Raw genomic sequence first — 13,972 nt, 5'->3', positions numbered from 1 at the left:
AAAACAAACAAAAAACTCAAAACATACCATCTCCATGTTTTTTAACAGCATCAATAGTGCAACCAGTTTTTTTTTTTTAATTGTTTCTTTTAGGCTCATTCGCCATCTGAAAGGGGACAGTCTAAGAAGGGTTGTGTGGTTTGTATATGCCTGTCTTTGCATGTGTCCACTCTCTGTCTGTGTGGCTAGAACCTGCTTTTACTGTGGGTAATGAAAATTGTCTTGGGAAAAGAAGATGGTGGCTAGGGGTGAATAATAAGCTTTACATTTTTACAAGCCAGCAACAGAATGAAAACAAGTTTTATATTACATGCTCAATTCATCCTGATGAATGGAAAGCCAAGGGAAAACATGTGCAAATTGTCCCTCAGATCTTACAATCAAAACAATCAGGTTCACACACCCCCCCTCAGGGTGAAAAAAAATAATAAGAGACACACCCAATAACGTCATAGCAGTGCCATGTGTAGACAGAATACAAAATGGAGACTGTATTTTTAAGATCTTTCCAACTTTGCCTCGAGCGTCATGCTCCCCACCGCACCCACTGCTGTGTATTTTCTTTCTGCGCTGACTGATACCTGGGAGGCCCTTCCCACTCTGCTTAATGGCACACTCAATACAATGATCTAATTTCCTCTCAAGAAACAAGACATTACCCATTTTTGTGACTTAAAAAGTAACACACGGTGAATAAATGTATTCATGAACAGCGATCTAACATATAAAACAGGTGCCAATCAATATGTCGTGTAAAGGACTACTATACTACTATAATTTTGAACCACATTGGAACATTTCAAAAATTCACCTTAGAAACAGTATTGGGTACACAAACTTCCTGTTGCACAGACAGGGTTGGTTGTAATTCACAAATGGATTTGTTTCCAGGGTTCTTTTTCCTCTGTACCACCCTGACTGTTCTGAGAATGGAATCTGGAGCCTTGTACCTGCCATGCAAGTGATTTACACTGATCCATACAACAGTCTGTAATTTTTTCCCTCATATTTGGAGAGAAAAACAAGGCATCAATTTCAGCATTCTGAGATACCAAGCAGTGACAGTCCACCCCTGTAAGCACAGGCTGCCTCATGAATAGTTAGTCCATATCCTAATCCACTTTATCTTCTACAGACTTGACCCTAGCTTTGACATTTGGAATGTAAACACTTTACATTGCTTCCATAGCTGCTCAATTGTAAGGCATGTGATACGATGTCAAAAGATAAACAAAACCCACTTGGTGGTCCTGATCTCTAATTATGCTGCTATTGGGGAGGCTGGGACAGATGGCAAATTCAAGGCCTGGAGGGGATATGGAGTAAGTGCAAGGGTAGCTTGGGTAACTTTTTGAAAACCTCTTTACTTGGGAGTAGAGAAGCTATCTAGTATACATACAGGTCCTAGGTGCAATCCCCAATACTCCAAAAGGTAACACAGGCAAACAAACAAACAACGATGAAACATGTTGTATGTGGTATCACATGCCTATAATCCCAGTTACTGAGGAGGAAGTTAGATGCGAGGGAATGGAGGAGTAATGAAGCAAGAAGATCACAAGGTGGTGCCAGCTTCAATTAATATCTTCTCTTAAAATACAGCGCTTGGCAGCACTGGCGTAGTAGTTAAGAGCATCCGCCACTCTTCCTGAGGACTCCTTTGGGTCTCAGTACCCATGTAGAGTTGCAGCTCTAGCTCCAGGGCATCCAAGGCACTCTTCTGGCCTCTTGGGGAACTGAACTCACCTGTACCCATACACTTTCTCTCTCATAATTAAAGTAATTTTAGTTGTGCAACTATAACGACAGTCATTTGAAAAGTATTTTCTCTTCGCTTGTATTTCCTTTAGACTCTAACTATGCACAAACTATGCAAAGATTTTCAAGCATTCTAATGAGTACCTGTTTTGCCCTTTTCACATTCAATGTTTATTTAATCCAATCCATCTTTCTATCCAGTCCACAGAAAATAGTGACCTGATCAATTACATTCAAAAATTAAAATCATGAGTTGTACATATTCCACCCCTGTGCTCAGTTCAAACCTAGGCTTACGCAAAATAGGTAACACACTGACTTAATATACAAACTAGTTCACTGCATGGATGCCTTCACATTCCTGTCTAGTTATTACACACACCTTAAAAAAAACAAAACAAAACAAAAAAACAAAACAAAAAAAAAAAACAAGGAATGCTGAGGAATGCTGAGAGTGGGAAAAAATATTCTTCCCCAGGGAAGAGCACGCCAGTTGGTTATCTTATACCAAGTGGTCAGCCCTGAAATCATAAGTATGCAAGCAACATTATACATACCAATAATGATTTTAAATTTTTTTAATTTCATTTTACATTCCAGCCACAGATCTCCATCTCACCCATCCTCACCTCCCCCCAGCCTACACCCACCTACTTCTCCCAAAGGGTAAGGGCTCCCATGAGGAGTCAACAAAGTTTGACACATTAAGTTGGGGCAGGACCTAACCCCTCCCCGTGTATCAAGGCTGAGCATGGCATCCCACCAGAAGGAATGGGCTCCAACAAGCCAGCTCATGACATAATAATAATGCTATATTTAAATATTAAGAAAAATATACACATACACAAATATATACATATATATGCAACAATTTAAAAAACAAACCAGAGGCCATGAATTTGAGAGCAAGGTAGGGGTATGTTGGGAGGGTTGGAAGGAGGAAAAGCAATTGAGGAAATGATAACTATATTGTAATTTCAAAAGATAAAACGTATTTTAAGAAAATGAAGTGGTTGTATATGTAGCTTAGTAGTAGAACACTTGCCTGCCATATGTGAGGCCCTGGGTCTAATCCAAATGGAGGCAGGAAAGCAAACATCACAAACAAAACATCAAAGTCAAATGCCTTAACAGTGTGACCTTACAACCTAGGTTGGCAATACAATTTATTTAATGTGTGAAGGTAGAACAATTTACATCATTCAAAGGCTAGGCAGATCAAAGAAAAAACTTTAAAATGGAGCTAATTAGGGAGGGTGGCTGGATATGGCACTACAAACCTGTAACGCAAGTACCTGGAAGGAATATAGGGCCTTGTGATTGCTGGGCAAATGCTTTTACACTGACCTACAGCTTCAGGCCCTTTAATGGTTTTTTTCTTTCATATTTAAGGAGAGAAATAAGACACAAAAATACCTTAATTTTGGAGGACAGTTGGGGTGTACAGTGGCTGATCTGGCAGCAGTTAAAAGGAGAGTTGGGGTGAGTAAGAACAGACTACATTGTATGAATTTCTCAAAGAATTAATAAAGACCAAAAAAAAAAAAAACCCTTAATCTCAACATTCCAAGGATGATTCCATGTTACCATAGATTTATTAGCTATGCTTCAATAATAAAATAACCTCTTTTTAAACCAGGATTCTAAACACTAAAATGAACTAAAAATCTAAGGTTGAAACAAATCAACATTTTCATTTGAGACAGGGTCTTAGAGGCTTGCCTCAAACTCACGATCCTTCTGTCCCACTCTCCTAAGTGCTGCGATTGTTAAGTGTGGTCCAGCACTATGGGTTTTCCTCAGTGTGAAATATAAATTCTTAGAAAATGGTTAGCTGAGCTCCACATGGGACAGAGTCTGATTTAAGACATCTGTATTCTTTTCATAGCTAATAAAAAAAACACATATAAAGCAATTACTAGCATGCTCTCCATCTTTCTAACTTTATTGTCTCTGATTCAAAAAGAAGAAGAGGAAAGGGATGAAGGAACAGGAAGGAAGGAGGAGGAGTGTGGAAAGGAATGGGAAGCAAACAACTTAATTGTTCCCACAACTTTTTCATTTTGAACCTGAAAGCCACAAAGAACTTTCTGATATGTGTATTAAATCGATGTCATATTAGAACCACAGCTGGTGAAATGCTAAGATACAAAGAGCATATGATCACCCATTGTATGCTAACACACAGCCATTTAAATAAAAGCAAACTGAGACTTGTATTGACTGCCTTTTCAATTAAATCCCTTTGGTCTTAGCTGCAGTGTGAGTGGGACTTTTCACCAATACTTTCTTTATTAAATCATGGACTGACCCCTGGATAGTGATCATTTCACCAAGTTACATAGATCTTTTAAATGCTGACATGTGCACACTGCCTAAAAAATTAGAGTAATTAGTGTCACCATCAATCTCATTTTAAAAAGCATATTATGGATCAGGCGTGGGAGCTCACACCTCTCTCTAATGTCAGCATTTGGAAGACAAAGACAGGAAAAATTGTCTCAAATCTTAGGTCAGTCTAGCTCCATAGTTAATTCCAGATTAGTCTGGGCTTCAGTGCAAGTCTCTGTCAAAAAAAAAAAAAACCCAAAACCAAAACAAAACAAAACAGCAAAGCAGATTATTAAGTATTAGTGGAGCAGGCTCCATCCTCAGTAGTGGAGGAAATCAGAACACGAAAATTTCAAGTATTGAGAAGTAAAATCTCCAATATTTTTTAATTTGGCTTAACATCTCTAATTTGATCCTTGTACAAGTACATGAGCTGGAGAGATGGCTCAGAGGTTAAGAGCACTGGCTGCTCTTTCAGAAATCCTGAGTTCAATTCCCGGCAACCATATGATGGCTCACAACCATCCATAATGAGATCTGGTGCCCTCTTCTGGCCTGCAAGGATACATGCAGACAGAACACTATATGCATAATAAATAAATAAATTTTAGAAAAAAGAAAAAACAAGTAATTTATTGTTCCGTTCATGCCAAGAACATCCAATTCATTTATTTAAAAAGTTTTGTATATGTGTATGTGTATGTGCACGAGTGTGGTACATGTATGTGTGTGTGTGTGTGTGTGTGTGCACATGTTTATAGGTCTGTAAACCCACATGGGATGACCAGAGGAGAATGTTGGGGATCCTGTTCTAACATGCTTTTTCCTAAACCCTTGAGACAGGGTTTCTGCTAAGCCTGTGGATAGGTGCAAGTGTATTTATGCAATACATTAATATTATAAATACATTAATAATATTAATATTGGTCGGGGAATGTAGGTCAGTGGGTAAAGTGCTTGCTTTGTATGGATGAAACTCAGGGTTTGATACCCAGAACCAAGTAAACCAGGTGTGGTGGTGCACACCTATAACCTCAGCACTTGGGAGGTGGGGCAGGAGGAACATAAATGCAAATTCAATCTTACCTTGCCTATATCCTGAGTTCAAGACTAATATGTCATATTTATTAACCCTGAGCTACAAAAACGGGCAGCATGCCTCTCCTCTAAGGTCATGAACATGCTATTACAAGTACAAGGTACTAAGCAAATTGTAAATTATTAAGATGGAACTTTAAAAAGAAATAGTAAGAATCAGAAAATATCAAGAGGTAACACACACACACACACACACACACACACACACATATATATATATATATATATATATATATAGAGAGAGAGAGAGAGAGAGAGAGAGAGAGTCTCCTTGGTTTTCCTCTATAAAAGGAAATGAACAAGGGATGTGAGCAAATATGGGCATGACCACATGGTTTTCCCACCACATCCTATCATCTTATTTTACTTCAGGACAGGAACCATCATGTCATCTCCTTTGAGTCAGCCCTTGCACTACTCACATAGGCAAAAATAACTAAGAGATATATTCATTTTCCATGGTGACTATTAAGTACATTTTAATATTCTGTAACTCTTCAAATGGCAGAGACACATTTCTAAATAAATTTACACACTAATTTGAGCCTCTTGTGGCCTTTCACTCTGGCACAAAAACTGAATTAAGCTCATCCTAAAGAATAAATCCACAAGTGAAACCTGTGTAATTCCTTATATAGTGAGGAGTACAGGTGTATGTAGCATTTGCAAAGGAAACATGGCAGGGACAATGAAAAATGAAAATATTTACTTTAGTTACCAGCTTCTGGATTCTTGCCATGTATGCCAAACAAATCGCCAATTTTTCCCTATTCAAATCAGGCAAAATATTCAAGAGTACAACACACATTTAGTGGAGGTTTGAAAAAGCTAAGCAACTTCAAATAGTTCTAGAGCATTAACCTTGATCAAAGTATATCAGGGCAGTGATTTTTTTTTTTTTTTTTGGTTTACTTTCTTTAGTAATCTTGTTTGGCATCTAAGACAGTGCCTGGCACACAAGCAGGCACTGAACAAACCAAACTTGCCCCACAAGAAAGAAAAATCTCATGTAATTCTCAAGACATCACTGCTCTGGCTTTCCAAACTTTACAACTGTTTTTTGACCTCACAGGGAATAATGAAAGAAATCTTCAAAAGAAAGCGTTGTTTTAGCATTTCCTGCCCACATGCCCTAGTCCAAAGTTAACCTTGTCAGTTCATCGGAAGGCATATAAAACACCCTTTAAATGGCTAATTCAGGTGGAGGGCTAACATGAAGCCAGAGCTCCTAGGATGCTGGTTTCTACTTGTTACCAGATGTTGCTATCGTTTCAAAGGGTTAAGTGCATCTATGAAGGTTCACATGTATTTGCATGGCAAATACAGTCTGACTTCTGCTATCATTGTAGTGACAAATTCACAGAGAAAACTTGTGGTCTTGTGTAATAAAACACTAAGGATATTGGCAACATTCACTCACTTTAAGAATTACACAGTTCAATTCTCCCTTGGAATTCTTGTAAATATATGCACACCTTTGAAACACAAACCAAATAAATTCCATGGCACTAGACTTGGTAGTGCACAGACTGCATTGTATCTCTTCAGAATATGTGTGTATATACTTTTGGAATTATTCTTTTAAATAAACAAGCAATCCTCAGCTTTCTATACACTTTAGTTATCATTTGCCAGGCCCAATTCAACAGGCCTTCTATGTTGCTTCTAATCACTGTTTGCTGGTTAATTTCTTTGGTGTGTTACCGTTAAGGCTTTAATCTCCAGAGAGTTTAGTACAGCAACAATGGTTGCTATTTTCTACACATAATGGTCATTGTTAAATCTGCCTCAGCACAGAACTGTGAACACAATGTAGATTTATCTCTAAGATTGGCCACAAAAATGTCAGTCTCCTAAAGAGGTTATATGCTCTTACTGTTCATGTATATGTATGACAGATGACTTACAAAGTTTATTTATTTTAGTTTTGTTTTTGAGAAGCTTCATTGTGTATATTTGAGGATGGAAAAGAATTCATCAACTCAATACCAGGCTGGCTCAGATTGCTACCTTTGGATTGTAACCAACTAGATTTGTTTGGCTTGCATTTCATTTAGTAATCTGTTAACCTGGTATCGCCAAACATGCCTCATTACAATGAGTTCTGCCACAAGTCAAAAAGGTTCTTATGGTCTTCACTTGCTAAATATTACACTTTTAAGATTAGCATCTTCTGCCTGCTCCCACATCATTATTTCAGAAATTGGCTAAGACCTTCAGTATTCTTCCACTATTGACAACTCTAGGTTGACCGGCTCTTAGAATCCATGGTTTTGTGGGGTGATTTTTTTTTTCCCTTTTTGGTTTTTCAAGACAGTTTCTCTGTAGCCTTTGCTGGCCTGGAACTCGCTCTATAGACCAGGCTGGCCTCTAACTCACAGAGATCTGACTGCCTCTGCCTCTTGAATGCTGGGTTTAAAGGTGTGTGCCCCCACTATCTGGCTGCAGGGCAAATTTTTAAAAGACAAAATTCAAGGCTACTGATACCACTCAGTGCTCAGAGTAATTGGTTAGCACGTGCAAGGGTCTGCTTCCATCTCCATCAGTGCAAATAAAGAAATAAATAACTCTGAAGGTAAAATATATACACAAATACAATCAATTACATGTGCAAAAAGAAACTTGAATATCTGTTTGATGAGTATCTTACCATGGTCTATTAAAACAAAAACAAAAAGCTTTTGTAGCTATTGTGCTCAACCACTGAACTATATTACAAGCCACACGTATTTTTTTTTTCTCCTTTAGTTTTCTCAATTATGAAGCCTACCATGTCAGCCTTGAACTTGCCATAGAGAAGACCAGGCTGGCTTCATCTTGTGATCCTTCTGCCTCACTCTCCCCACATTACAGGTGGGGACTGGTATGCTTCACTGTCTTTCCCAGATCACACTTCCTGTTAAAGATAGGTTTTTTCCTAAGCTGTCACCATTACCTAAGCAGCTACACACATCACTGGCATTAGTGATAGCCGATAGCACTGAGTCGACTCAGTAGAATCCATGTACTATATGGTAAGGAAGCTTTGATTATAGAACAATAATTTTGCTCCCTACTCAGAGCAGAACATTTGAACTGTGGTTTTCCTGTTTCTCCTCTCTAAATCTAACCACTTCATTCCATTTTCCAATGTTACAGGCCGAATGATAAATTTTACTAAATGAAATAAAAGGCAATTGTGAATAAAAACAGGATGGAAAAATGAGCCATATGGCTTTGTTCTGTGCCGCCCACTCAGAATCATTAAATATAAAGAGGGGATAAAAGCTTTTTCTGGAGAAAGCAGGGCTGAAATGAAAGCACAGCGTTGTTTCATCTTGCCTCACCCACATGCAACAAGGTGACATCTTCTTTCCAGTCCCCCAGCCATAATCGGCCTGGCAGTCCCCCATTGTTTTGTTTGGTTCCAACCTGACAGTAAATTTCCCAGTGTTCTTTTAAGCTAACCAGCTTACCAGACGCTTTTTGTAATTGTTAAGCTATTATTTTTGTAGAATCTATAATGAAAGCCCAAGAATGCACAAGTGTTTTCCTTTAAAAATTTTCAATTTACCACTTATGAATAGCAAATGCATCCTAAACTCAATGCCACAAATCCCACTGGTTTAATGGCATGTCCCATTTTGCTATTTTGAGACATGAATCTGTTTGAGGCAAATGATGTCCTAATTCCCTTAAGGCATGCACAAGAAGTTGGGAGTCTCACAAGCAGTTACCATGCGTGGTCTTTATAAATTACAAAAATAGTCATTGTGGTTTGTGTTTATATGGGTAACTAGAGGCTGAGTCATGAGGGCTACCTGTATATAGAGGCTACCTGGCAAAGTCCAGGTCTTCCTGGGCTACAGAGAATGATCATGTCTCAAAAGCACCCAAAACAAATAAAAAACAAAATAAAAAATTCTACAAGTAAAACTTTCCTTCAATTCAAGCAAAGATCAGTGATTGAGAAAAGCTACATATTCTAAATTGAAGAATATGTCAGGTGCGTGGTAGTTAACATCTATAATTCCAGCTCTTGAGAGGATGAATTTGAAGCCAGCCTATACTTCAGTATGACATCCTGTCTCAACCTTTTCCTGCTCTCTCCACACCCACCCCAAAGGATATGTAAGTCCTGGATTGAGGTTGTAGCTCAGTGGTACAGCTTTGCCCTGGCAGGAATAAAACCTTAAGTCCCATGCTGACAACTATAAGTAAGAAGAAAGGGGCAGTTTAATTCCTTTGAAAAACTTCAATTCTTTGCAACTGCATTCAAGTTACAATAGATGACTTAAAAATTATAAAAATATATAAATGCATTTGCCATAGAGAAATGATTAATAAACAAGAGTTGGGTGTCATATACACATAATCCCAGCACTCAGAAAGCAGAGGGAAGAGAATCGCATGAGTTTTAGGTCATCCAGGGTACACACAAGCAGTGTACCACAATCAGGATACACCAGGCTGGTGTAATTCTTTTATAGTTATGAGCAAACCATTTTCCCAAAAAATTATGTAGAAAGGAGCAAGCCTAAAACATATAGACAATTGAGTGGATCGGCTTTCCCCAGTGTTAAAGATATACTATGAAGCTACACTCACCAAGAGACAGTATTGATGACAGAGCATCAGTACTTGGAACCAGTGGACAGAAGAGAAAACTCAGAAACAGAATTATTGCAACAGATTGTGCATGTGCGTGTGCGTGCGTGCGTGTGTGTGTGCACGTGCATGTGTGTGTGTGTGTGTGTGTGTGTGTCCCTGGACAGGAAGCTAAGCCCCCAAGGGCCTAGAAGTGGTGCCAGGGAAGGCATGTAAGTATGGGCGTGCTGTAGATAGAACCCAGCATCTTTTCCATACTAACCATATGGCCTACCACTAAACTATATTGTCATCCCATGAACAAATGGTTTTCTTACAAGAATGCAGAAAAAGCCTACTAGTGGAAGAATAGTGGTAGAAGGCGGGATGATTCACACATTGCTTTTAAAAGTAGGAAGCAATATAGTTGCTCTGCCAACATACTTTGGCAGTAACTTCTACAGCTGAGGTGCAACTACAATCCAACTCAGTAATTTTACTCTTTGGATATTAATCTTCACGTTAGAGTTTTTGATAACTGACAAAATACCTGACATGAACAACTTAAGTGAAGAAAGTTTTGTTTTGGTTCATGATTTCAGAGGTTTCTCAGTCCATAATCTTGCCTCCATTGATTTTCACCTTCTAGAGAGGCAGAACATTACGACAGAGCATGTGGCATGTGGAAGAGACTACTCCTTTCATAGTGGACAGGAACAGAGACAGAGAAGTGCATGACACAAGATCCAGCCCCCAACGACACATCCTCAGTGACTTATTTCCTCCAGATGGGCTCTACCTCTTAAAGTCTCTAATGTAGAACCACCCAGTATTTCACATATGATTCTGTGCAAGACATTTCATATTCAAACCCTAACAATTTCAACACTTGGACAAGTGTTGCACACAAATGTTTATAGCACCTTTATTTATGACAATAAAACTTGGAAATAAGATAGCAAGTAGCTCAGTGGTAGGGCTTGTTCTTAGGATGAATGAAATCAAATGTTGAGACCCCAGCAGGATGGCTCATTGGGTAAAGGCACTTGTAACCCACAATGATGACTTCAGTTCAATCCCTGGGACTCATATGGTAGAAATTGTTCTCTGAACTCCACTTGTGTGCTATGTCATCCTTCAACAAACACAGATAATAGATCCTTCTTCCAGGCACAAGTGATTGTGCAAAACAAGCCACGTACCAGATACCCAGGGTGTGGAGATGTTGGAACTTTTTTTTTTTAAAGCAACACCAAAATACAGCTGGAAATATTCCAGATTTCCTCAAATGGATGCATTGTTAAATAGCGACACACCCACACCCACAGACTGCTATTTAGCAATGAAAAGGAACAAAGAATGGATATATACAATATTCTGGAAGACTCACCAGAAAAATACACTGAATGAATAAAGTCAATGCCCAGTCTTGGTAGCCCATGCCTGGCCTAGCGCTGAGGCTGAATGATAACAAGTTCAAGCTAGGTCACCCTGGGTCAAAATGAGGCACTGCATCAAAATAAAAATAGAGAGTAAAGGGGGTAGAAGGATAGTGGGGGGAGAGAGGAAGGGAGAGAGACAACTCAAGTTCCCAAATGTCCCACGATATATGGTAGGGAATTGACAAAATCTATAAAAACAGAGAGCATATTGGTGATTTTCAGGGTTCAAGAATGGGGATGGAGGAAAGAAGAATGTGCTGTTAAAAAATGGAGGACAAAAGACACTCTGGAGGGGCTGGAATTTTCTACATCTTGACTGTCTGTATCAATGTCAGTGTCCTGGGATCGACATTAACAAGTGGCTATCATAGGAGGAAACTGGGTAAGGAACACAAGATGTCTCTGTGACATGTTTTTTTTTTACATTCTTCCATATTCTTTATTTAAAAGGTTTTTTTTTTCATTTTACATACCAACTAAAGTTCCCCCTCCCTCCCCTCCTCCTATTCTCCCACCTTCCCTCCACCCAATCCTACATTCACTCCTCAGTAAGGGTAAGGCCTCCCATGGGGAGTCAACAAGATCTGCTTTGTGCCATTTCTTACATTTGTGTGTGAACCTACATTTATCTCAAACTAAAATGAATAAAAATCAAATTCAGAACCAAAATACATGAAAAAGCCAGGTGTGGTGGTGCTTGCCTTTAATTGCAGCACCCAGTAGGGAGGCCAGACAGATTTCTATGAATTTAAGATGAGCCTGGTCTATTTAGGGAGTTCTAGACAACACAGAGCTACCTTGTGAGACTGTCTCAAAAAAAAAAAATTGCTGGATCGATGGCTCAGTGGTAAGAGCACTGGCTGCTCTCCCAGAGGACACGAGTTCAAATCCCAGCATCCAAATGGCAGCTCAGAACTGTCCACTTCCATAGGATCCAGCACCCTCAAACAGATATGTGCTGGCCAAACAAAGCTCATTAAAAAAAAAAAATGAAACAGCTGGGCCATGGTCGCACACACATTTAATCCCAGCACTGGGGAGACAGAGGCAGGTGGATCTCTGTGAGTTGGAGGCTAGCCTGGTCTACAGAGTGAGTTCCAGGACAACTAGGGCTATACACAGAAACCCCATCTTGAAAAAGCCAATATTAAGTGAATAAATGATTAAAATATATGCATTAATTCAACTAACATCATTTTAAAAAGTGTTCCCACAGTCTTTCCAAAATATTAGCATAAATATTGATAAACTAGTCTTACTACAAATTGTTAATAAAAAAGCAAAACACAGGAAACCCAAATTATATAATCAATTTCTGATTCCACTAGAGTATTTAATCTATATAAATATTTCTGATCTATACCAAAATTCAGAGGGGCTGACATAACGAGTTCTTTCAAGGCTAAAACCCATCAGTGTGTTTTGATTATTAAGACAATTAGACGTGACTTTTAGAGTGGGAAGTGGTGGTGCACACCTATAATTCTACCACTTGGGAGGCAGAGGCAGATGAATATCTGAATTCAATGCCAGCTTAGTCCACCAGAGAGAATTCCAGGACATCCAGGTCCACACAGAGAAACACTGTTTCAAACTACAAACATACAAAAAAAAAAAAAAAAAGAAAGAAAAAAAAAGAGAAAGAAATGAAACAAAGTTCAGTAAAATCAGAACTGATAAACCCCTAAAACATTCCTTTCTGGATATTCCCATGGGCCATCCTTGATCACCTTCATTCCTGCCCTGAAATTTCTCACAGAAAACTTCTGGTGTTTCACAATTGGGAATGCTTATTCCCTTCTTCCTCCTCCCTGTACCCCTAATCCTGGTTTAGCTTTCTCCCCAACACAAGAGCATCAAGCATACTACACGTTAGGGTTTGGACATGAAAAGTCCCACAAGGGGCTGGGGAGACGGTTCATTTGCAAAAATGCTTGTCATACAATCATGGGAACCCAACCTTGGATCCTCAACACACATGTAAAATCATGGTGGCTCTTTATGCTAACCTGTAACTCTTGTGTTGTGGGAGAAGGGGTGGAGAGAGGCAGATTTCTAACCCTCATGGACCAGCCCAGGAGAATCAGTGAGCTCCAGGCTTTGTGAGTAACTGCTTCAAAAATTAAATGAGAGAAATAAAGGAACACTCCACACATGCAAACATGCTCATCCCCATGCACATGTTCATACATCCACAAAAACAAGTATGCATGCTTGCATGCACATGCGTGACCATACGCATGTGAGTGCACACACACGTGCATACACACATACACACACACACACACACACACACACAATACACGCATACCACACAACACATTTCACAAATGGGTCATAACCTCCAGCTAGTGGAGCCAATCATTGAGAAGTAATTGGACCAGAAGGCCTAGATTCAATCACTGGATACAACCAATGATGGATTCATAATCTGATTGCATTACTGGGGATAATAGAAATTTTTGAAGGCCAACCCAAGTTGGGAGGGAACATGTCAATGGGGCCATGTTATTAAGGGAAGTACAGAGTTTCTGGTATCATTCTTTCTTCCCTTCGTGGCTGTCATGAAGTATTCAGCCCCAGTCACAAGGTTGTACTTGTCCTTACCTCAAGCTCAAATCAATGGAGTCAGCCTACTTTGGATTGAAACCATGGGCCAAAATAAACCTTCCCTTTAAACTGTTTTTCTAATACGTTTGTTACAACAGCAAATAGTTGAACATACTTTATCAATGTTAGTTTCTTTGCCACCTCTAATAGAATGTTAAGTCCATAAA

The 13,972-nt window shown here is 39.1% G+C and overlaps 1 protein-coding gene across 1 annotated transcript in view; it reads right to left on the bottom strand.

Moving 5' to 3' along the window:
* Positions 1-13,972, bottom strand: part of LOC127217973 (plastin-3-like) — an 86,978-nt gene that overhangs the window by 56,843 nt on the left and 16,163 nt on the right.

The sequence above is a fragment of the Phodopus roborovskii genome, unplaced genomic scaffold (assembly GCF_943737965.1).
Source record: "Phodopus roborovskii unplaced genomic scaffold, PHOROB, whole genome shotgun sequence".
Lineage (NCBI taxonomy): Eukaryota > Metazoa > Chordata > Mammalia > Rodentia > Cricetidae > Phodopus > Phodopus roborovskii.
The sequence above is the reverse complement of the archived record's forward strand: the minus strand, read 5'-3'. Positions and strand labels throughout refer to the sequence as shown.